Below are 22,507 nucleotides of genomic sequence, written 5' to 3' on the forward strand. Positions count from 1 at the left end.
ATTGCTCTCAGTCACTTACACAACTCTACTTTTTGTAAGTGCAGACCTCCAAAAAAGATTTTCACTTAATGACAAAATGGCTTGAACCTGCCTCTAGCCTGGAGCCAGCTGATGCCCAGCTGCAGGAAGCTAGGGAGGAGATCTGCTATCCCTGCACTGCAATGAAGCTGCCTAGGTGCAACTCTCATTTATTCCAGCCTCCTTTCAATCAGGGGTATTAAGGATTCATCTCCAAGCACTTATGCTCTTCTATTTAATCTTCCCTTATCTCCCAAGTGGTTCTGGAGCATCTCCTTTGAATTAAGAGGCTCACTGCTAATAAGCTCAGGAACAGCTCTGGAGCAGTGTTCTGGAAAGGCCATATAAGATGCTCCTCAGCTCTCTCCCAGAGCACCTAATGCAATTGCTTCCCTTTGCAATGCAACATCCAGATTCATCTGCTAAACACTCAATCACACTCAGATAACCAGCTGAAAGCAGAGGACAAATCAGCCTTCAGAGGTTGCAAATCAGGTCCCATGGTTGGCCACTGCACTGTATGGGAGTGAGGGCAGCACAGTCCAGTGCCAGAGGCTTGCAGGGTGAAGAGGCTGGGTGATGACCCAAATGCTGGTGCCTTAAATGACAGTTACTAGACAGATCTGACTGGTGCTTTTACTTCCTTCTGTGAGGGTGAAGAGGGGGTTGCTGGGGTTTTACTGCTGGGTTTTTACCTCTACGCTTTTAGTTAAACCACAAGGCTGCAATGTTCTCTGCACTCACACTGGGGCTCTGAAGACTTCCTGAGACAAATCTCTGGTCAAACAAGTAAATCTCATGCATGTTTCTTGCCTCTGTTATTACAAACTGCCTCTTCCAGCTTGAGCAGGGAATCCTTTCAAAATTACTAAAGCAATAAAGAGCTGGAAGAGAAAGACAAGAAAGGACAGTGTGGATTTTTGCAGGGGGAGAGAACAGGAAGGCATTGCTGTCCTGGCATCCAGTGAAGACACAGGAGAGTGTCAGAATAGCCACCAAGGGACAGTTTGGGTATGTCTGCACCAGGCAGCTAGCCAAGGCTGTGAGCCAGGTTCTATGCTAGTCCTTCTCCCATCCATCTGGATGCTCCTTGCCATGGTTTTGGAAGTGCTTCATGAATGTACAAAGATTAGAGCTGGGTCTGAAACTCTCCTTTTGCTCAGGAAGGGTGAACTCACTGTTTTTGCAAGCTAATGCAGTTGAACTGGTCAGGGCACAGGATCTTTCCCCAGTGAGACACCATCGTACCCTCATCAATACAACTGAACAAAAACCTGTAGATCACAAACAATCATGCTGTATACCCCCAAAACTCTCAAACAGCTGCAGAAATAGTGAGGACATGATAATTTAGGAAGGGTCTATGCACATCTACATTGATACCAGGCTACTTTCAGCAGTTGGTCAGAGTGCATCACATAACTGGAAGAGAACCCTCCCCACAAGCAGTAAAATACATTTATTCTTAGTTCAGGTTGCTACAAAGCCTAGCACAAGAGAGTTGTGTTTCATGGGGAGGGCTATTCTGTACTACTGCAAAAGAATACTTTAAAAATAGATTTAAAAAAATCACTACCTGCAAACCAAAGACGTGTCAAAGGTGCAGAGCTGAGATTCCCAAGCAACGTGGCCTCGTGCTCTTAAGACAGCCCTGTTACTCCCCTGAATGTAAATGATAAAGACATCATGTAACATGGAAAAGAATGAAAGATTCCCTTCAGAATACAAAATAACTTCCAGTGACTTCCTGGCAGGCTCAAAAGGTAAGAAGCAGAGGAGAAGTGAAGGCAAGCACCCTAATTGTGTTTTCAAGCATCAAATGCTACACCCAGACTAAAAGAAGAAAATCTATTAGTCTTCTTAGGAGAAAGTCACAGGCTCTCGATTCTCTCCAGCCATGAAAACAATGAACAATCTTTCAAGACAGAGGAGACAGAGGAGAGAGATGTTTTGCTACTTTTTGTTGAACTTTTCTCAGCAAAATCACTATTTTACCAATAATTCGCTTTTTCCCTGGCATTTGTGCTCTGACCTACTATAGAAAAAGGATCTGTAGACAATGTGAGAACACACAGTTCTTTCAGAAGCAATCACACATCATTTGACTGGACACTGCATCTCTGCAAAGTCTGCAAGAATAAAAATGAACATACCCAACACTTTCTTCAATGCCTTCCAAGTATGTTCCTACCCATATTCTACATGAACATCCCACTGAAGACAAGGTAGAATTGTTTTAGAAAGCAAAGGTCTAGGTCATTGTGTAGGGTGTCTGAATTCACCACTAACCTGCACCACCCAGAAGTGGGGCTGTTCCCAAGCCAATCCATCAGGAAAAGGACAGAAAGAGCCACCCAACTCTGTGTTTCCAGACAAAAGCAGTAAATCCTGTGGCAGAAATCCACAGGCTAGGGTGGAGCAGAGTGAACAGGACAAAAAGACAATTTTACTTAACTAAACCTTCTCCAGAAACATGTTATACTACACAGAATGTTGACTTTCTTAAGCAGAAATTGAAATACACAGTTGGTAACCCCAGATTTTGTATATCCTCGATGAGGCTTCTCAGCCAAATTCCAAGGATGAGGACCCCAAACCAAATGCCAGGAAAAGCAATGGAAAAATTCCCATTACACTGGAAGGTTTTTAGATGTGGGCCATTTACTGTGCCCTCTTGACAGAGCTATGCATATTTACACCAGGAAAATCACCCACAATTTGGGAAATACCCTCTTTGTGCTTGTCATACAGTTACCTTATTCCAGACACACGCCAGAAGCATGCCACATTCACCACAAAGCATGTCACTGAAACCAGGCATTTAGGCAAGTTATGCCACCAGTAGGACATGTGGAGTCCAGAATAACTTCCTTTATCAGCTCCTTATCTACTCAATGAAGCAATCAAACTCTCCACCAAGTACATTATCACCTGGACTCCTCGGCACTTGAATAGAAAGCAGTGGCATTCCATGATTCATTCATCTACCACAGGGCTCATAAAATGGTTGTTAATTTTACAAGTACTCAAAATACAAGTACCTGACATGTACTAACAAAGATACTACAGCCAACAAAAGTAAGCCCTACGCTCTCCACACAAACCCCCTGAAAGCTGGTTCCTTTCGTTGCTCCCGTAATTTCTGATGACCCAGTTCTATTAATAAGCAGTTAAAACCATTGTCCTTACTGGTATTTATCTCCAAAGGGGAGCCACCAGTTCAGCCCATGGCCAGCTCATGCACTTGGGACTGTACCTGTGGCCAGGAGTAAAAGCTGGTCTCACACTAGTAAATACAAGCAAGGTCTTGAGCTTTGGGAAAGGTATTTTCAAATCTGATCAGGCTGAGGCACTTCTAAATGAGAGGCAACAGTAGAACAGGGGAAGAAACACATGACTGTGCTGAAGGAGGAATTCAAGCAGAGGGTTATGAAAAGCTGCATTTGCAATCTCCAAAAGAGAATTTATTTCACAAGCTAGTTGCTAGTTACGGCCAAACTGGCACTTCAAACTTGGAAGAGATGTTGGGAGAGGAAATGGAGCAAAAAACAGTTAATTTTTAGGACATTTTACCCTCTTTTTTTTTGTTAGGTTTTAAAACACTGAAGACAATGCCTATGCATTTGATTTTAAGTATGCAAGTAGCCCAATGTAGCTCAGTCTCAGGCAAAGTTAAGCATATACATGCAGGATCACTGTACCTTTATTTAGGAACAGTGCAATTGTCCATTTTTCAACCCAACACTAGATCTTCTCAGATGTTTTATGTTCACCACTAGAAAGCATAATAAAGCTTTTTTTTTTCCTTTTCCCTAAAGAGATTAAATGTCTTAACAGGTGGAACTTGTCCTACTTCTCTGCCAAACTGTTACAGGAAACAAATAACATTTTCAGTAGACTTAATTAAAACACAGTTAACAGCCAAAGTGCAGTGAACCAAATACAGCCAATATTTTACTGTAAGAAAAGATGTTATATGCTGTACTGTACTGGCTATATTATATATTTGCTATATATGTTCATATTAAGTATCAATAAGAATGTATGGTTATTGAATATGTTAAGTGTATACATACTTTTTTTACTTATATATGTTGAAACATAAGGAAATTGAACATCAATACTTTAACTTCCATTGCTTTCCCTTATGGTAAGTAAAGAAATTACTCACCAAGTTCCTGTGTGGCTAAAACTGATGTGTTCAGACTGAGCTGGAACATTGGTACTTCTGAAGTCCCTGTGCTATCCCTGCATGCCCAGTGCAGCACTCTGCCCAACCACTGATTATACTTGTAGCCCTTTGAAGGCAATTTAGTCCAATTTATTTGAACCCCCTGAAATGAAAGGGCATACAGAAGTATCACAAGTCATTAAAAATACAAACTACTAAAAGGAAAGCAAATTACTCTTACCAAGTGATAGATCCCTTGTTTGATAAAAAGGACATGGAACTGTTGGAACTAGTCCAGAGGCCACAAGGATGATCAGGGGCTGGAGCACCTCCCATATGAAGAGAGGCTGAGAAAGCTGGGGCTGTTTAGCCTGGAGAAGAGAAGCTGTGTGGAGACCCCGTAACAGCCTTCCAGTATCTGAAGGGGGCCTATGAGGATGCTGGGGAGGGACTCTTCATTAGGGACTGGAGTGACAGGACAAGGGGTAACGGGTTAAAACTTAAACAGGGGAAGTTTAGATTGGATATAAGAAGGAAATTCTTTCCTGTTAGGGTGGTGAGGCACTGGAATGGGTTGCCCAGGGAGGTTGTGAATGCTCCATCCCTGGCTCTGTTCAAGCCTGCGTTTGACAGAGCCTTGTGTGACGTGGTTTAGTGTGAGGTGTCCCTGCCCATGGCAGGGGAGTTGGAACTGGATGATTTTAAGGTCCTTTCCAGCCCTAACTATTCTATGATTCTATACACGGAATCACTCCCTTCTCACAATTTGGACCGGTTTTCACCATGTGTACAGCAAACACATTGACAGCTGGCAAAACTCTGCCTGGGTGGCAAACATGTTGTTTCTGAAGTCCGTACTTGATGCAGATGCCATCTGCTCTGCAGTGACGAGTAAGCAGCACAAAGTAATAAACAGGTCTGGGACAACCAGCCAAGCTCCTTTCCTGTGCCCATTAGCTGTGGCTTGAATTACTCCTACAAGCAACATTGTTCCTGGCTTTAAAACCCAGTTTTTGGAGGTAGTGTGGTGTCAGAAGGAGCAATCACTCCTTGGTCTGGTTTGTCAGTTCACCTTTCTCTTCTCACCTGGGCAGAGAACTGCACATGACTTTTACTCAACTGCATTTGTCCTCCTTGTGTTTCTCCAGTCTTTCCACAATATAAAGCTGCAGTTTCCCCAACAGTAAAGGAAAAAAGGTACAAAACTTCATTTGCAGCATAAATCTACTTTCCTGGTCAAGCACAAGCCACAGGAAGCCAGTTTAGACCTCAGTCCAGTTAAACACCTCAAAACCATGGATTACATGTTCTTTTCTACCATTTTGTTGATGTGGTGTCACTATCCATCAGGTTTTTAAAACTCATTCCAACTTCTGCCCATCACATAGACCAGTAAAACAAACTAAAGGAAAGACAGCCGTGTGGTATCCTGGTTTGAAGAAATATATTTGAGGTATATATTACATGCTATGACAGAGGTGTATTGTCAAGAACGTCTATATTATTTTATTGGACATAAAGGAGAGAATGTGCTGTAATAAATTGTAGAAGTTATGCCTTTTAGCATCTGGATGGCCACTTTAGAAATTTAAGAGCTCACCTTTAAAAAGCAGAACAACTAAGCTATAATTCACATCTATTTCACTCTTCCACTTCCCTATCAAAGATCTGCACTCCACATACAACTTTTTTTCCAAAAGCTGTCAAGAATGTAAGAAATTCTGCCTTGAAGGAAAACACACACAACCCATTTCTTGGTGTCCTAAAGTATAATAGCAAATGCTTCAATCCAGCCAGGCCTGCAGCAATTATATTTATGCAGATTATCTTTCATGACATTTTATCAAGGTGGAGAATGACTGCTTTCGGAGAAGAAGGCTAAAGGATTCTGGAAGCCTACATTCCAGGAAGGACCCAAAGAGCCACCCCACACTTTAGGCTCACCTCTTCCATGAGGCTGAAGCAGCCTTTCCCGAAGCATAATTTCACTGTTACAGAATGCAAACATGTCCTGTTTTGTTCAACTAACTTCTGAACACTTTGGTCCAATGTCATAGTTATTTTGCCTTTTTTACAGTTATGTTTTTGGTTCACCAGGCACAGAAGCACCTGAATCATGGACACCTCGAACAGGGAATATCACATCTCTTTTAGACCATCCCCAGTGCTTTACATTTCTGCAACAGCCCACTTCCATTGCCAGTTGGATGCAGGGTGTTTTCTCACAACTCCCATTTCTCTACAGGGCTTATACACTTATTTTTACTAACACAAAGCAAAACAAAGCAAAGGCAAGAGTACAGGTCCTTCACTCTTCCTTCTTTTACGAAAGCAGAACACTGCAGTTCCTTCAGCTCAGATGCTGCCATTAATGTTTCTCCTGTTTCACCCTGCAGAAGTTTATTGTGGTGTACATCACAAGTTCACTCCTGTGAGCCTGCAAATGCCTGTGAAATGCTGAGTGGGACCTATTTCTCCTGACTTCAAATTAATCCAGGGTCATGCGTATCTTTATAAGGGAATTAAAGCTTTTTAGGACCCCAGCTCTTTGGGTTCAGTTTTGCCTTGGGTAATGGCAACTGCCAAAGAGAATATGGGTTTATGCAGTATTTTATGCTCCCTTCACCAATCAATACACTATAAAACACATGCTGAAGTATAAACTGAGAGCCAAAGTTAACAAGTTACGCTTACACAGCCCCATCAGCCTTGTGGCATCAAAGCAGAGGTTTTCAACGGTCCCTCAGCTTCCTTCGTGCCTTTTGCCTGCAGAGACAGTTCCTGTCATGCCCTCAGCTGGAGGACAAAGCTAAGTCATTGCAGAGGGTTGCAAACAAGCAACTGATTACAGTGCACAATTAAGAGGCAGCGTGCAGGTCCCTGCAGACTGGTGCATCGTGTAACTTTCCATACTAAAAAGTCAAAGAAAGGGAACAAGTTGGGAAGTTGGATTCCTTTCACTCAAGAAGCTCTTTGCAAGCAGACTGGTGTCTTGTGGGGAATGCATGCATGCAAATTTAGCTTTAATTGCAAATGGCAAACCAGGAAGCCAACGAGGTGACAGCAAGTTAGTCTACTGCAAGCATGTGAGCTTCAGTCACCAGCTCAACCCAGAAAATAAACCCCACAGACTTCTAAGCCTGGAAAGGTGATAAACTTTCCTACAAGGGTGTAAGGATGTTCCTCAGCTGCAAGTGTAACTTGCATGTATTTACTGTCTTCGAGACATCTGTCTCATAAACACAGCCGTTACACCACAAGTCTGATATGAATTCACTTACATTACATTTGCAGCACTTTTCTGCTGAGTTTAATGATACACCAGTTTGGAGAAGCAAAGCTCTGTGTGAGTTTTCAGATCTATGCAATTTAGGCATGTCCTTCCATACCTTAGATTACTACCCGTAACGGAGTCTTACCAGATTACAGCCCTACATGAGCAAACACAACTGAAGAGAATAAAAGCCAAATGGTGAACACAGTTCTCCCTAACACAAGCCCAAGTGTATTTTCATCCTGCCTGCACCCCCTGGTTCCAGCTGTTACCATAGTTATGAAAACTGAGGCTGATGCTACAAACCTCACAGGCTCTTTTTGTCTCTGTAAATAAAACCAGCAGTATTTTTTCTCTGAACAACCTTTAGCAGCTTAATCCTGCCTCTGGGAATGGTACTTCCCTCCCAGAAACCATGTGAAGGATAATTCACACAGAAGCACTACATGCCGAGGAAAACTATGAGACTGAGCAGACCCTCTTGCGCCAAGTCTGCCCCGGGAGGTGAGCACCACTCACTTAGAGCTGCACATCCTTTAGCTACTGGTGAGATTCAGTATAACCTAACATTTTTGCTCCATGTCTGCAAACTTCTGGCAGGATCCAGCCTTTGCTAGATTCATTGTATGCTCACACTGACTATTCAATGAACAAAGTTATATACAATTTCTATTCTTCCCTATGTCTTCAAAGGGTGATTTTCCCGGGTTTGATAGCATCTGTGCTGGTATTTGGACCACCTCTTGCCAGATGCTTTAAACTGCAGAGTAACTCACAAATCAACCTAGAAGCAGTGGGTTTGCACAGTCTGACCAGAGAAACAAGGACTGATGCTCTTAAAAACATTTCTGCTCTCTCTTTTCTGTCTGAGAGGAATAAAGCATTTTTCAATGAGGTTGAATCTCCCTTTTCATGATGCCTTCACTGGAGAAGGAGAAACCTCTCAGGCTCCACAGACAAAAGATTAAAAAGATCTTTCATATCTAATTTCAGTTTAACTCCTGTTATAACTCCCTGTCTCTGGCTCTATACCTGGATTTCCTTTGCCTTCTGAAGCAAGAGTGAGGTCAAGTATTAAACAATTGCATTCTGTAAGAATCATAGCAATGCACTCCTGGCATGCATTTAAAAAACCCCAAAACTCTCTTATACCACCCAGGACCAGAGGTATATAGAAAGAAGTCTAAGAAGCAGATGATCGGTGAAACTTGTCCTGTTTGCTTTTGCCAGAATGATGCTCCAAATCCCCCAAGAAATGTATTTCCTTATAAAGCACAAGTGCTATTTTTAAATGAGCTCAGAATTCCACCAGGGCTCAGGAGAGACACGTATGCTCACAGCCACAGAGCCACATAACATCAGGGGAAACTCCAGAAAGACTTCCAGTATAGTTTTGCTCCCAGCATTGTACACAAAGCCTACAGTGCATTTCCAACGGCACTTGTAGAAGTGTGGAGCCCCACTCTCACATCCTCATCAACTTAAACGGGGGAAGTTCAGGTTAGATATAAGGAAGAAGTTCTTTACTGTGAGGGTGGTGAGACACTGGAACAGGTTGCCCAGGGAAGTGGTGAATGCTCCACCCCTGCCAGTGTTCAAGGCCAGGTTGGATGGGGCTGGGAGCAACCTGCTCTAGTGGAAGGTGTCCCTGCCCCATGGCAGGGGGTTGGAACTGGATGACATTACGGTCCTTTCCAACCCAAACCATTCTGTGATTCTCATGTGGCAGGTCTGATTTTAATGGGGTATTTAAGTTACTGCAGAAATAAAAGCCCAACACCCCTAACACATTTCTTTCCAAGATACAAATCTGGTGTTACTTCATAACCACCTTATTTGCTTAGGTAACAACAGTCCAGAGTCAAGCCTCTAGCACTGCACAGCCCCAAGAGCAAGGGGTGTTTTGGGTTCTCAACACAGGTACATGGCATTAAAAAGCAGTAACTTGTGGCTGTGTAATTATAAGCTGCATCATTATGCATGTGCACAACAGAAGGAGGGGACAAACTGAGGTCACCCAGGAAACTTTGATGCTGGCATTCCTTCACCTCCAAGTGTCTGACTTTGCAGCTTTAATAATATTCTTGTCATGAAGGGTTTTTGTTTAATTCATATATAGATTATGGGTTGCTCTCTATTGGCAGGCACCCACAGCACTGGCTGAACGCGGTTTAAAGCAGCAAACCTTCCCTCTGTTGCAAACACCTGCTTTAGCAAGAAGACCATTTCACTGCAGGTGCACACATTGAATAAAACAGGAGCCTAATTTTGATTCAATGAGATGCCCAGGGATGACAGCATCATTTAATATATCCATCAAAAGTTACTAACTTGATCATAATTGAATGGGGAATGGTGCATCTGACCTTTCTTTCAAATTACCATCACAGACTTTTAATGGGTTTCCCAAAAGTTATTGTTATTAACATGAATATTACAGGAATTAAACCAGCCCTAAAACCAGTAATCACTATGCTTAAACAAAGCCAATAACTGCAAATAGTCTGCTGAAGTATCAAGAACTGTCTTGTCCCTAAAGAAAGACTAGATTGAGACTATTGACTGGTAGGGATAACGATAAAGATATCAACTGAGTTAATCAATTTTTTTACTGAAAGTAATAGAGAATTAAATGGAGATGTGAAGTTACTTTACAGCATGTCCTGTGGTTAACAGGCATATGCTGAACTTCTGCATCTTCCACAGTTGTTCATGACTGGTATTAGCTGTATGGTGCAGGGTACTGACCTCTTGCATATGCTGTGAGCCTGCAGCTATTATCATGTCAGATTCTGCAGCCACATGTTATTATTTGTAGGCAAGGTTAGTGAGCAACACAAGGAAACAAATTCCTAAGCCACTGTTAACCTCAATGGCAACTGAACCTTTCAGAAGATGCCCCTTTTTTATTCTTATTTCTAAATCAGGATTGAACAACCTGTTCAGTCATTCAGGAGGAAGGCAAAAGACTTCAGTCACAGTTTTGTTAATTTTGTTAGTTTGTTACTAAACTCTCCCCTCTATAGTGCTCCTAACCACTAGGATCAGTGCTTCAATGGGTCTTCACCTCTGTTGTTTAACATCACTTTTCCTCACTGGAGGAAACAACTACAGTAGTGGGTCTGGAAGATGTCTACCTATTCATGGAAGAAGCACAACATACACAGCAGTGATAAATACTCCCCTAACAACCTCCTCTTGAAGCACATCTCAGTCCCAGGCTGAAGGGACCATCTCTACATTCAAGACAAATGCTTGCACTAAGAAAGAAGCTAGGTTGTATGCGTGCAGATTGTTTTGTAACAGCCTCCTCCCATTTCTCATGGTCCCAGTAAAGAGTTATCTTACTGCCAGGAATGCCTAAGCGACAACAGAACCCTGACTGTCCTGTATGGTCCAACAGCCCTTTGTCCAATATTCCTCTTTACTTGATTTAATATGCTAAATGCCATCTTGTGAGCTAAAGTACCATTTACAGAAATCAATGTGTAACTAAGTTACTACGCATGTGAGATTGGCTACAAATAGCAAAGGCATTCTTCCAGTGAGGACTGAATTTTTTTCTATCATGCCATAGTTTCCAGTTATTGCCATTTCTTCAGTATAATTATATATAGTTGGTGCTAAACTGAGTTTAAAACCTTTGTAATTCCCTGTTCTCAGTAGTTTTTCTGCCCCAACAAGCCTAACTGCCTTAACAGGAAATATCCTCCCCATTAACAAAGAGAAAACCATTATACTTAATTCCACTGATATATCAACTTAAATACCATAAATTTTAAAACTGGGCAGTGGAAAAGACACTTAGCTGCATACTATGCTATCTACACTGACTCAGTATATGTAATGGCTGTGTAACACAAGTCACTAAAGACACCAAAAGCTATTGGAAATGGAGCATATCTGGACCTGTGAAGCACCATGCCAATAGCTCTGTATTACTTTATCTTTTAGCTGGCATTTGGCCAAACCCAATAAAACTAATTACCATGAGATGGTTTTTACAACTGGAAACACTGCAGTTAGCTCCAGCCCGAGTGCTCCACACTGAGCACTGTGTATCAGGCAATCAAATCACTGCCAGGTTTTCTTCCTGTGGAGAAAGCTGCTATTTGCTCCTGCTCACTCCAACAGAGAAAGCCACAGCTCTGTTCTCTGGATCTGCCATTCCTCGGAGACAGCAGCAGAGAGGATATGCCTTTACCATGACAAAACAGATGATTCTCACAGTGGTCTTCACTGAAACACCTACCCGCAGATCCCCTTTCATTATAAGCCATTCTGGTTGCTTTCTGCAGATCACATTTTCACACATCCTTCATAACGTTACTGCTGCTGAGTTTCATCTAGTCAGGTCCAACACAGAGACACAGAATTTCCGGTTACAGAGAATCCCACAGACTCCTTCAACCCAGCATTTATAGAAAAGCTTTCTGATAATCATCCATTCTTCGCAAGAGCCATCAGATTTCACATTGTAACTGATCATACAGCTTATGGTCTCAATGCAACTTGGTTTTGGCATATGGCAAGAGGCCACTGGCATGACATTGGGCTCCTGCTGGAGCAGAGGCACACACAAAGCTGCTAAGCAACTCCGGTGCCTCCAGCCATCACTCAAGATGGTCTGCAGCCATCACAGCAGCTCATCTCAGTCCCACAGCCAGGACTGTGCATTGGCACCAAAAAGCAGTGTTGATACTGACCCTCTGAAAAAAAGAAATTAAATACTAACAAGGGATAAGAGTCTCTGGTATATTAAGTTTATCATGTTCTTTAAATTATTTGGGAATGTTTACTGGAAGGTGCCAACAAAAGGAATTTCAGTTTTATTATCAGTATTATCCTTAGTCAGCCCACATCTGAAGAATCCTGGACTGAGCTCTCCTGGAATCCAGATGCACCCTCTCCTGTCAACACTCCCCCAGGAAACAGTGGCTAGTAAAAGGCAAAAGCCATCACACAAAGCAAATGCCAAATTAATAGCAGAGTTTAGCATAGGAAAACCATCAGAAGTTCCTTCTCCTTGAATGAGATCTGCATCTGAGAATGTGTATTCTGTACAGAGAAAAAAATGGTGTAGTACAAGGACAGACAGACAGAAAGAATCTTGGGAATGTTCCTGCCTGAGAAGGAGTCTACAAAAAGCATTTCTGCCTTGCTGCTGCCCTATTTACTAGGCTGCTGTACAGGTCAAGAGAAGTCAGCTCAGAGTGTTCAGATACATTTGAACACATTTTTCAATCACCAGTCTCCAAAGGAGTTCAGACCAAGGGGCTCGGACTAGGATCTGTTTCTTCTGCAAAGTTTCAAGGGCATTCCCTTCCTGTCCTGCACAGTACAAACCAGGTTGCCTGAGCAGATGACTGCACCATTTTGGACACTTCTTCCACTGCTGCGGGCACCTCTGCAGGCTGTGAGTACTTGGTCCAGAGTTTTCACCAAAGTCATATGAATTTTCAAACACAGTGACTCTGCAGCCTTGGCCAAGGATTTCAACTGCATTCCCCAAGCATTATGCTCACTGTGCTAAAAAGCACCTGCAAAGCATTTCTTTGTGATATTTGCTTTATAAAATTAAAGCACAGGGAGAAAAAAAAAACCTCTTTCTTGCTGCTATTCCTTGGTTTGCATAAGCAGCCGATTGTAAATGTCAAACACCAGTGGTGCATCAGAAAATGATAACACTACAAATTCTCTCTTGAAGCCCAGAGCCCAAACTCCTCACCAGACCCAAGACTGCTCTAATTTCACATTCAACATCCTACATCTGGACTGTGTACAGTAATGCCTGATTTAGCCATCACAACTCCAGTAACGTGGGAGTTAAAGAGATTCCAACAGCATGCGTGCAGAGGGTTCACCCTACACTGAATTTTAGGTATTGCCCCTCTGTTTCAGACAGTTCTGTCCAGGTTCGAAGGGGTGAACAGGGAATACTGTGAGATCTGAGCTCATTAGAGGAGCAGGTGGGGATGCCTGCAGCTGAATAAGCAGGTTGCTTTGGGAATAATATAAAACAGATGTCCTGTCTTCACACTCCCCGACTGTTTGCTTCAAATAAATTGCAAGTGCAGGGTTTAAGGCTGAGTCTGTCATCTATCTCTTTAGCAACTCCTCTTCCATTGTCTTCTGCCTGTTTTCTTTCAGAGTAGCAAATCTTTCCTGTAAAAGAATGACTTTAGAAGCTAGAGAGCAAGAAAAACAATTGCTTTTTGATGGAGCAAGGGAAGTGAAGCGCTCTCTGCTAAATAAGTTTACTCAAGTTTCAGGTACAGAATACTGGGAGGTACTCTGCAGAGGTATGTATGTGAACACTGTTGAAGCTCGCTGACAAAAACCTGGGCTTTACTGAAGGGATCTCCCTTCAAGATATTTCCCCAGCAACAATTATTGTTCAGATTGGGGAAAACCAAGTTGGGTTTTTATATACGCTAAGTATAGCTTATGGTCTGTTATTTCAGTACAACAATGCACTTATTCATATCAAGTGTCTGAAACAGATGAAGGGACCCTTATTCTGATTACATACCCAAGTCCTGGGAAATACACAGGCAGGTCTAGAACCATTCATAGTTACTGATGTGTTATCTCTAAGTAAGATATGTACTTACTTTGGTTGTGTATGTGCTTACTTAGAGCGCATCAAAAAAGCAAAGGAGACTTGATTCTTCTTCATGCATGAAGATTTTACTACCAAACCCCAAAGCAGCCAGACTTCTACAAACAGGCAATGTTCTGGAATGTCTTCTTTTTGGAGACACCACCCCATCCTCTACCAGAAGGCAGCTACTGATCATCAGGAAGCCCCTACTATTCACCATCTGCAAGTGTTTCAACAAGGTTACCTCAGGTCAGGAACAACCAGCCCCCTTTGTCAAGTTCCAGAATTTACATTTAAAAACACATTGCACAGGTAACATGAGGCACTGGCACAGGTTGCCCAGAGAAGCTGTGGCTACTCTGTCCCTGGCAGTGTTCAGGGACAGGTTGGAGCAACCTGGTCTAGTGGATGGCGTCCCTGCTCATGGCAGGGGGGTGGAACTGGATGATCTTCAAGGTCCCTTCCAACCCAAACCAGTCTGTGGTTGTATGGCTAAAACAGGCAATGAACATTTAAGGCTTATTAGTGGAAAAAATGGGACTTGAAGGTCCACCGTCTTTGCTTACGATTCACAACTTAACCCACAGTGACATAGGAATGTAATTTACTGCCTATTCTCCTGCCTATGCTGCTGGGATAAACTTTCCGACATGCAATTCTCTTAATAATGTGCATAACTCAGAATTGTGCAAAAGAAACTTCTACAAATCTGCCCAGAGAATTAGCTCCAGTCTCAAGACAGGGGCAGTAAGTCACCAACTCCATCAGCACTGCCAGAAGTTAATGCAAAATAAATTCCATGGGAGTTTGCAAAAATGTCAGATGACAATAATACCTTAGTGAGGCTGAGCATATTTTATGCATCCTGTTCATTAGCTGTAAAGCCTGTCCTCATGACTGGTTTTTCTCATTTGAATTAATCACACTGTACATCATGAAGAGACCTGCTGAGCCCTTCAATACATAAAGCATTTAAAAGATGTTATTAAAAATAAGTTATTCTGGAGATTTGCAATTACACATTTATTTGTACACTTGCATTTATTGCTTCTCCTACTGGCAGTCTGCATCAAGCTAAAGACATAAGAGTCTATTTGCACAGATAGACATTTGAGCCATTATAAGCATGCTTACAAGAAAGTAATGGTATTGCTCTTCTGAAAGGCTGTAAGTTTTTAAACACAGGTTATAAAGCAGCTGCTTGGCCTAAGCAGATTTGTCAAACCATTTTGTATTAAGTTTATACAGCATCTCAACTTTGATATGCATCCCAGTTCCAAAACCAGGAATCTGGAAAATCCATGTTCAGTCTACGCCATGAGTAGTGCCAACAACCTTGAAACGATGCCGGGTACTGAAGCTCCTCTATGTACAGTACGTTGGTTAGTTTGGAGTTTTAAACATTTAGGGCACAAAAAAAAAAGCCCTTTGCATGTCAATGAACCCATCATCTGTCTACTGATGTACAGCCCCTCACATGAACTAAGTATCAACATTAAGAAGAAATTCAACCTTTTGCTTCTTCAGCCTTTCTAGAAAGACACTTTTGCTAGCTTGACATTCTCTTCCAACTGATAATGCAATCATTGCTAGTTTATCTCCAGTTCTTCCTGCACAGAAAGCTCTTGTCCCTCTCTAGTGTTCATCTTCAACCTGTTTATAGACAACAGCATAAAATGTCCAGCCAGTCCTTAGAGTGAGGCTTGAGAACTGATTTGGGGGCTACAGACTTGGTTTTGTGTACAAGTCACACAAGAATCATTTCTGCCGACAGGGGTTTTCCCTCTGCTAACATTATGAAAAGCAGGTGAATAAGAGTATGACTTTCACAGCCCTAACAACCTTATGAAACTTGTGAAATACAACTAGATTTCACTGAGGCACCCACAGACCATGTTGGTAAAGGTTGACACAAGGACAGCAGATCCAAGCACTAAGTGGATAAAATGGCATTCCCAGCAGTTTTTTTTCCCCCTTCATTCATTATAAGTGCATTTTTAGAGTCACCACATAACCCTGCCCACCCTTCCCCACAGGGATCTCTGTATCAAGCCATTCGTCAGCAGAATATTGTCACATTTTACAATATCACCCTTAAATACAAGAGCCCTCAACAGGACAGTGTTGGAGGTTATTGATTTTGAACCTCTGGCAAGCAGACAGCATCCCCCAGCAGGAGAGATGCCCAAGGTCAAACACGTTCTTAAAATACACACTTTGGCTACCAGGAGTTTCATTAAGCTCAATAAAGCATCAGGTATTGACTGGCAGCACTATTTATAAATAATCAGCCTGCTGACCCCCTTTTTATTTAATGAAATTTGTTTTCTCTTGTCAGTGTCAGGTATTTTGAGTTAGCGGAATGCTGTGACCTCTCCCACGCTGAAAATGAAACTCTGTATAAAGACTGTCATAAAAACCCAGCAGTAGCAATAGCTCCTGGAAATAGCATGTATCTATTTAGGTACTACAAACAAGATGTCAAGTCTTTAAAAGCCTGAGCTATTAAACTAAGCGCCAAACCATCCATAAACGTTCACATACCACACAGAGAATGCTCTCTCCTTCATTCAGCCTCTGTAAAAGGAATAATACTATGCACAAGCAAAATATGTTATTGCAGCAGTGACAACAAGTCAGCCTGAATTAAGATGTCCAAGAATTAAAACTCTCCCTCTTTATACATTTCCTAAAGAGTTTTCTGAAAGTAGTACTTCTTGCACAGGAGCTACGATGCCCCAAAGCACTGCTGGCCCAGCCAGGGGGGGCTCCATGCTGCAGTGGCAGAGGCAGGGATCCCTCTTCTTCCTGAGCTCATTTGCTCACCTGACCTTTAAATTCTCCTGCTCCATCCATAACGGGGTAGGGCATGGGGAATCACAACAGAAAAATCCAGGAAACATAAGCTGTAACTTCAGGCCATACTATATTTAGCAGATCCCTGGTGTGCTGCTATGGTTTTAATTGCTGTTGTCAGAATATATGCAGGAGAGGGAGCTGCTATTTTATGAAATAAGAGCCCTTTACACCCAGGTGTTAATTTTGTGACTGTCATCCAGCCAGCTAACAACAGCATGAACTGTCAGGGTCAAACACATCACCTAGACACTCGTTGCCCAAAGCACTGCTCTGCCATACCTGCCATGGAAGTTGGTTGGGTTTGTTTCTCTGCAGGCACACAGCCATTCACAAAGGGGGGCATTTTCTATGTGTGCACACATATTCATACATACTATATTGCATCACAGTATTTTGATTTGCAAGTGAGCAGTGTTCGATGATGCAACAATTGTAATATATATGGGGGATGGTCAGATGCAGAGTTATTACAAGGCAAGATTTAAACTCTTTGGTTGATCTCTATTGATTTTATTTTTGCAGTTCTATTGGCCTGATAACACCTCTTCCCATTTCCACTCCACTGCTGGGCAGGAGGGGGTGCATGACTCAGCTGAGGCTGAGCATGGTGCCTATCTGCAGAGCAGAGAAAAAGCCACCGGCATCCTTGAGCGGCTGCAAATTACAGACCTCTCACTAGGGGCCCAGACTGGAGCCAGGTTCCAGATTTTAGCATGCCAAAGGCAAATACAGTTAAATTATTCTCTCATCTGCTTTACTAAACAGCTGCTGCGACAGATGCAGTCTCCAGCACCCATGGCTGGGCCACCTTGTGTGGCCATCCTTACTGCCACACGCACAGAGCGTGGACAGGCCATGCTGCAGGAAGGAGATCCTGCTCAGTCTGTCATGCTCAAATTGAGGTTAGCACCTGTACAAGTGCATCCACATGTCTGACAGCCAAAATCACTTTAGGAAGCAACAAGTGCTGCACAATGCATGGGCTGGGTGAGAGCACCAACACCTTCATACTCAGCAGCCACCACTGCTGCAGTGGTGCCTTTGCAGCTGCACCAGCACAGAAGTCCCTTTCTTTGAAACCCAGTAAAACTGATCCAGGAGCATCTCCTGCATGACCAACCAGTTCCCACCCCTCCTTACTGACAGAAAAGCAACAGATTCTTTGAAAGCAGGAAGCAAACACATCCACACTGCCTGTTCAACCTCGTTAGCATTTGCCAAACATCATTTCAACCCTAACATTATAGAGGTTTAAGAGGTCCATACTGAAAGCCTTTGAACCTTGCAATCAATACAACTGAGCCACTGCACAAAATTCACCATTGATCTGTGTTTCACTTCATTAAATGTTAGTTTTACATGGTTCAAAACACGTCTGCACAAATTGGTTAACAACCTGTGGTTGTATCATCAGCTCTAAATGGCCATGCAAGACTGACTGCAAGGCAAACCCCCCAGTTATTTATTTCCTGCTCTGCAACATCAATTTGGCCAACTCACTTTTAGAAGTCTGTAATGTGTTTAAGCTCAAATATGCTGACAATATTGCTTAATGCTAACCCTTTGGGATTCAAGACAAGGCAACATCACATCCAGCTCTCCCCAGTGCACGCTCACCCATAGGTACTGCAAAGGGGCAATGCTGCAAATGCAGATTAATTACCTCCCTGAGAATACCATACCAACTGCCTTTCAGCCATCTCCCCCATGTTAAGGAACAAAGACAGTACAAATACAGGAACAGGTTGGTACCAAGAGGCTGAAAACAGTTACAGGAGGTGTGTGTGCGTTGCAACTCACCACAGGTGACACAAGCTTCAGAGAAAAAGAGAGCATGAGCAGTAAAACTTAAACCTTCTTTGCACACTGCTGCTGCTTGAGCTCAGCCCTGCCCAAGCTGCCCACCCCAAGGAGGCACTTGAAAATTCTTCAAACTTCAAATATAGATTATTTTAGAACAAAAGCAGCTCCTCTGGGGCAAGCAGGCACAAGTGCTGCAGCAAGTGCCATTGATTCTTTAAAGACCTTAAGATACTGTAGTGGACTAAGCCATATAGATCTATAGCAGTATTAACATGGAGGCTCAGCAAATCAATAGTCAATTCTGCTTTTTGGCTTCTCTTTCTTGATACACAGAGTTCAGTGTGAAACAAAATCTTGATTCCTGCCACACCAGGATGGCTGAGAGCATCTATTGTGACCTCAGTCCACAGGCAACGCTCTGCACAGGATAAACTATGAGGACTGATAGCAAACCATCACTCTCCTACCACTACCAAAACCACTGTTACTTATCTTCTGGAAGAGTTTAATATTTCAGTGCAAATAGGTTTATGTACTAGTATTTACTCATTTCTATGGCCTTGAGTCACCAACCTCTACATTTTTACTCCCCCAGCTAGTAATCAAGAAAAAGACTGTACATTCATAACCGAGGGGGAAAAAAAAGTTTCATATCAGCACGATTCCTTTGTGTTCTGGTAAAAGGTTGGACTCTCCTCTTTATTCTCATCTCCTGTAATCCATTAAACCCTCAGCCACAATAAAATTAATAGTGAGCCTTTGAGTAGATAAAAACCTCTTTATACAAAAACTGATATACTGCACAAACCAGCAGATAAGAATCAGCGTTCTTTAAAATTAAAATATATGCATTTCTGAAGCGTATCAGCTGCTGAGGAACTTTGTCACCCTCCACTTGCACTTGTCAGCCCCAGGTAGGGGCATCCTTGCTGACCCCCCCAGCTGGGAGCTGCTTTTGCAAATAGAAAGCTACTCAAGCATTTAGAACTGCTACTCACTTTTGCTTCTGCCAAGAGCTGAGGTGACAGTCCAGCAAACTGGAGCAGTGACAACGCCTGGGTGTAGTGCTCCTCTCCTGGGTGTACTTCTCTCCATGCAGCACTGTGGCTTCCATCAGAGGAAGCTTTCCTGTGTAAGAATGGATGTCAGAGAATGAGGCCAGGTTTACAGCAGCTTTCCTGCTCACAAGGTAAATAATGAGACCCTGCAAAAACCACACAGAAGGGTAGGGTTTACGCTGGTACTACATATTGTAGCTGTGAACTGCCCAATGCCAAAGTCTCCCAGGTGCCATTTCTGAGGTGTTACACTTCAGTTGCAATTAATTCCCCCACAAATTCACATTGCTAAGTTTCAGCAACCTTTTCTGGCTGCTACAAGCTCCATGGCCAGGAGGGGGACACACGAACAGAGGTTCAGGTTCAGAGGGCTGCACTGCACACAGTGGTCAAAACCTCCTACACAATTACATCACAGGGAGTTTCACAGCACCCACTGAACTGGCATGACAAAGGCCTTCAGAGACCTCTCCTTTGTGCATTATTTCTCTCCATATCCCAGTTTTGCTTTGAGCTGACAGCAAAGGCTGGGAAGTGGTCCCTTTGTCTTACAGCTGAAGCAAACACAACACTTTTCTTGTCACCATCTGCAGGATAAATGGTATTTCTGTGACAACCTGAAATTCAAACAGAAAATAAACAGGTACTCCTACAGGATAAAAGGAGTGGAGAGCTGCTCTGGCCACAGATCAGCACCACTCTGCTCTGTCAATTTGCTTGGCACACCCACAAAACCAACTCCAGCATGGAGGCAGGAAAGGAGAAGGACTGAAATCAGCTCTCATCTGCAAAGTTTTACTCCTCTGAGCATCAACAAAACGCAGATGCTCTTTTCTCTGAGTGAAGACCATTCCACACCTGGAAAACTCAAGTCGGGAAGAGAGACCAGAGGGTAAAGGGGAGAAATCTGTCTGCACAATAAAGTGCTGCGCTTTGCAAACTGAGCTGTACACCTTTAATCAGCAGTAAAATCTGCAAACTAAATGTGTCTCTCAAATAGATGAAGGCATTTCTTCATGCAAATAAATATTTCGCACACACTTAAACCTCGCAACAAAACAAAACCCGGGCATCTATTAGAATTTCTAATATATATCAGAAAATCACAGCATGGTTTGGGTTGGAAAGGACCTTAAGATCATCCAGTTTCAACCCCCTGTCATGGGGAGGGAACGCCTCACCCTAGACCATGTTGTCCAAGGCTCTGTCCAGCCTGGCCTTGAACACTGCCAGGCACGGAGCATTTACCACTTCTTTGGGCAACCTGTGCCAGTGCCTCAGCACCCTCACAGTAAAGAACTTCTTCCTTATATCTAACCTGAAATTCAGTTTGAACCCATCACCCCTTGTCCTCTCACTAAAGCCCCTGATGAAGAGTCCCTCTGCAGCATCCTTGTAGCCCCCTTCAGACACTGGAAGCTGCTCTGAGGTCTCCACGCAGCTTCTCTTTTCCAGGCTGAACAGCCCCAATGTTCTCAGCCTGTCTCCATATACTTGTTAATAATGGTATTACTAAGGCTGCCTGGGATCAGGCTTTCTTTTCAGAAATTATTTTGAAGGATGATGAATGAATTCAGAAGCAGATTGGAGGGATCTTGCCTAAGGAGGAGAGTTCAAAAAACAGACGCCAAGCAGCGTCCCAAGGAAAGGCCATCAGGCACTTGCAAATACCTCCCAATGACACCATAGCAAATTACACCACGTAACATACTGAGACAAACGCTAAGCTAAGACCAAATAAAGTGTGCATTTTAGCACCAGGCTCCACAAACCTGGAGTAAACCCCGTGCAGACTTGCCTCTCTCTACTATCAGTTTACAAAGCACCACCATGGAGCAGGTTCACAGGTTTATCCTTCAAGGCACACACTTAAAGACAGCACACCTAAGTCTGGCAGAATCATAGAACCAACTAGCAGGAAGCTTCAGCAAAGCATCCAGTGAATCACAGGCCAATCGGAAATTAAGGTCTCATGAGCAGAAGAACACCTTGCCCAGACTGGTAACTGTAAAACCATTCCCTCTGTCATATAAAACTACCCGTGTTCTGCCTCCACTCCCTCCCTGAGCTGTTCTGAGCTGCATTAATTAGTTACACTGGAGGAAACAGAAATGGGAGATATCTGATAGATCCTGTAAATTCCCTGAAGCCCTTTGAAAATCTAACCTTCAAAATGAGGAAAGCCTCTTTTTAAACTCCTTTAACCTGATTTTTAATTGCAAAGTGTACACCACTGCACTCCACCACAGACTTTTTTGTTACAACATAGCTGTATTTTGTTGTAATTCAACTAAAATTGTACAGTTTGTCAAGTACCATAGCCATATCCCTTTGATAAATACCTAATTGTTCTACTAAGCTCTACTATTGTCATTTATGAGCAAGAGCACCTGCAAAGCACAACTGCTTTTGATCACAACAATTAGATTTCTACTGTTTACAGACCAAATTTTCCTAGGAGAGACACAGGGGAAAACTCCGCTTACTGCTGAGGTACATCAAATGGCATTAGTTCAGGAGCCTACCTAGCGCATTTATCTTCTCTTGGAACAGCTTTGTCACCTCCTTTCAACACACATTATCATTGCTACCACGGTTTCAGGTTTACAATCACTGGTTCCCTCCCCAAGCCTCAGGCCAGTCCCAGCAGCTGCTAAGGATGGGGACCTACCAACCATCACCAGTGATGGACAGGTCGTTTCCACCAACTGTAGTAAATG

General features: G+C 42.9%; 1 long non-coding RNA gene across 1 annotated transcript; it reads right to left on the reverse strand.

Moving 5' to 3' along the window:
• Positions 1-763: 763 nt before the first annotated feature.
• On the reverse strand, positions 764-19,853 carry LOC133273333 (uncharacterized). The gene is made up of 3 exons (XR_009744747.1): positions 19,718-19,853; positions 1,595-1,669; positions 764-902 (listed from the first exon to the last, which is right to left on the reverse strand). It is a non-coding gene; the product is annotated as an uncharacterized LOC133273333 (long non-coding RNA).
• Between the last annotated feature and the right edge of the window lie 2,654 nt (positions 19,854-22,507).

This window comes from Pezoporus flaviventris, unplaced genomic scaffold (assembly GCF_033815535.1).
Source record: "Pezoporus flaviventris isolate CSIRO_AGI_PZ_B2104156 unplaced genomic scaffold, CSIRO_AGI_Pfla_v1 ptg000031l, whole genome shotgun sequence".
NCBI lineage: Eukaryota > Metazoa > Chordata > Aves > Psittaciformes > Psittacidae > Pezoporus > Pezoporus flaviventris.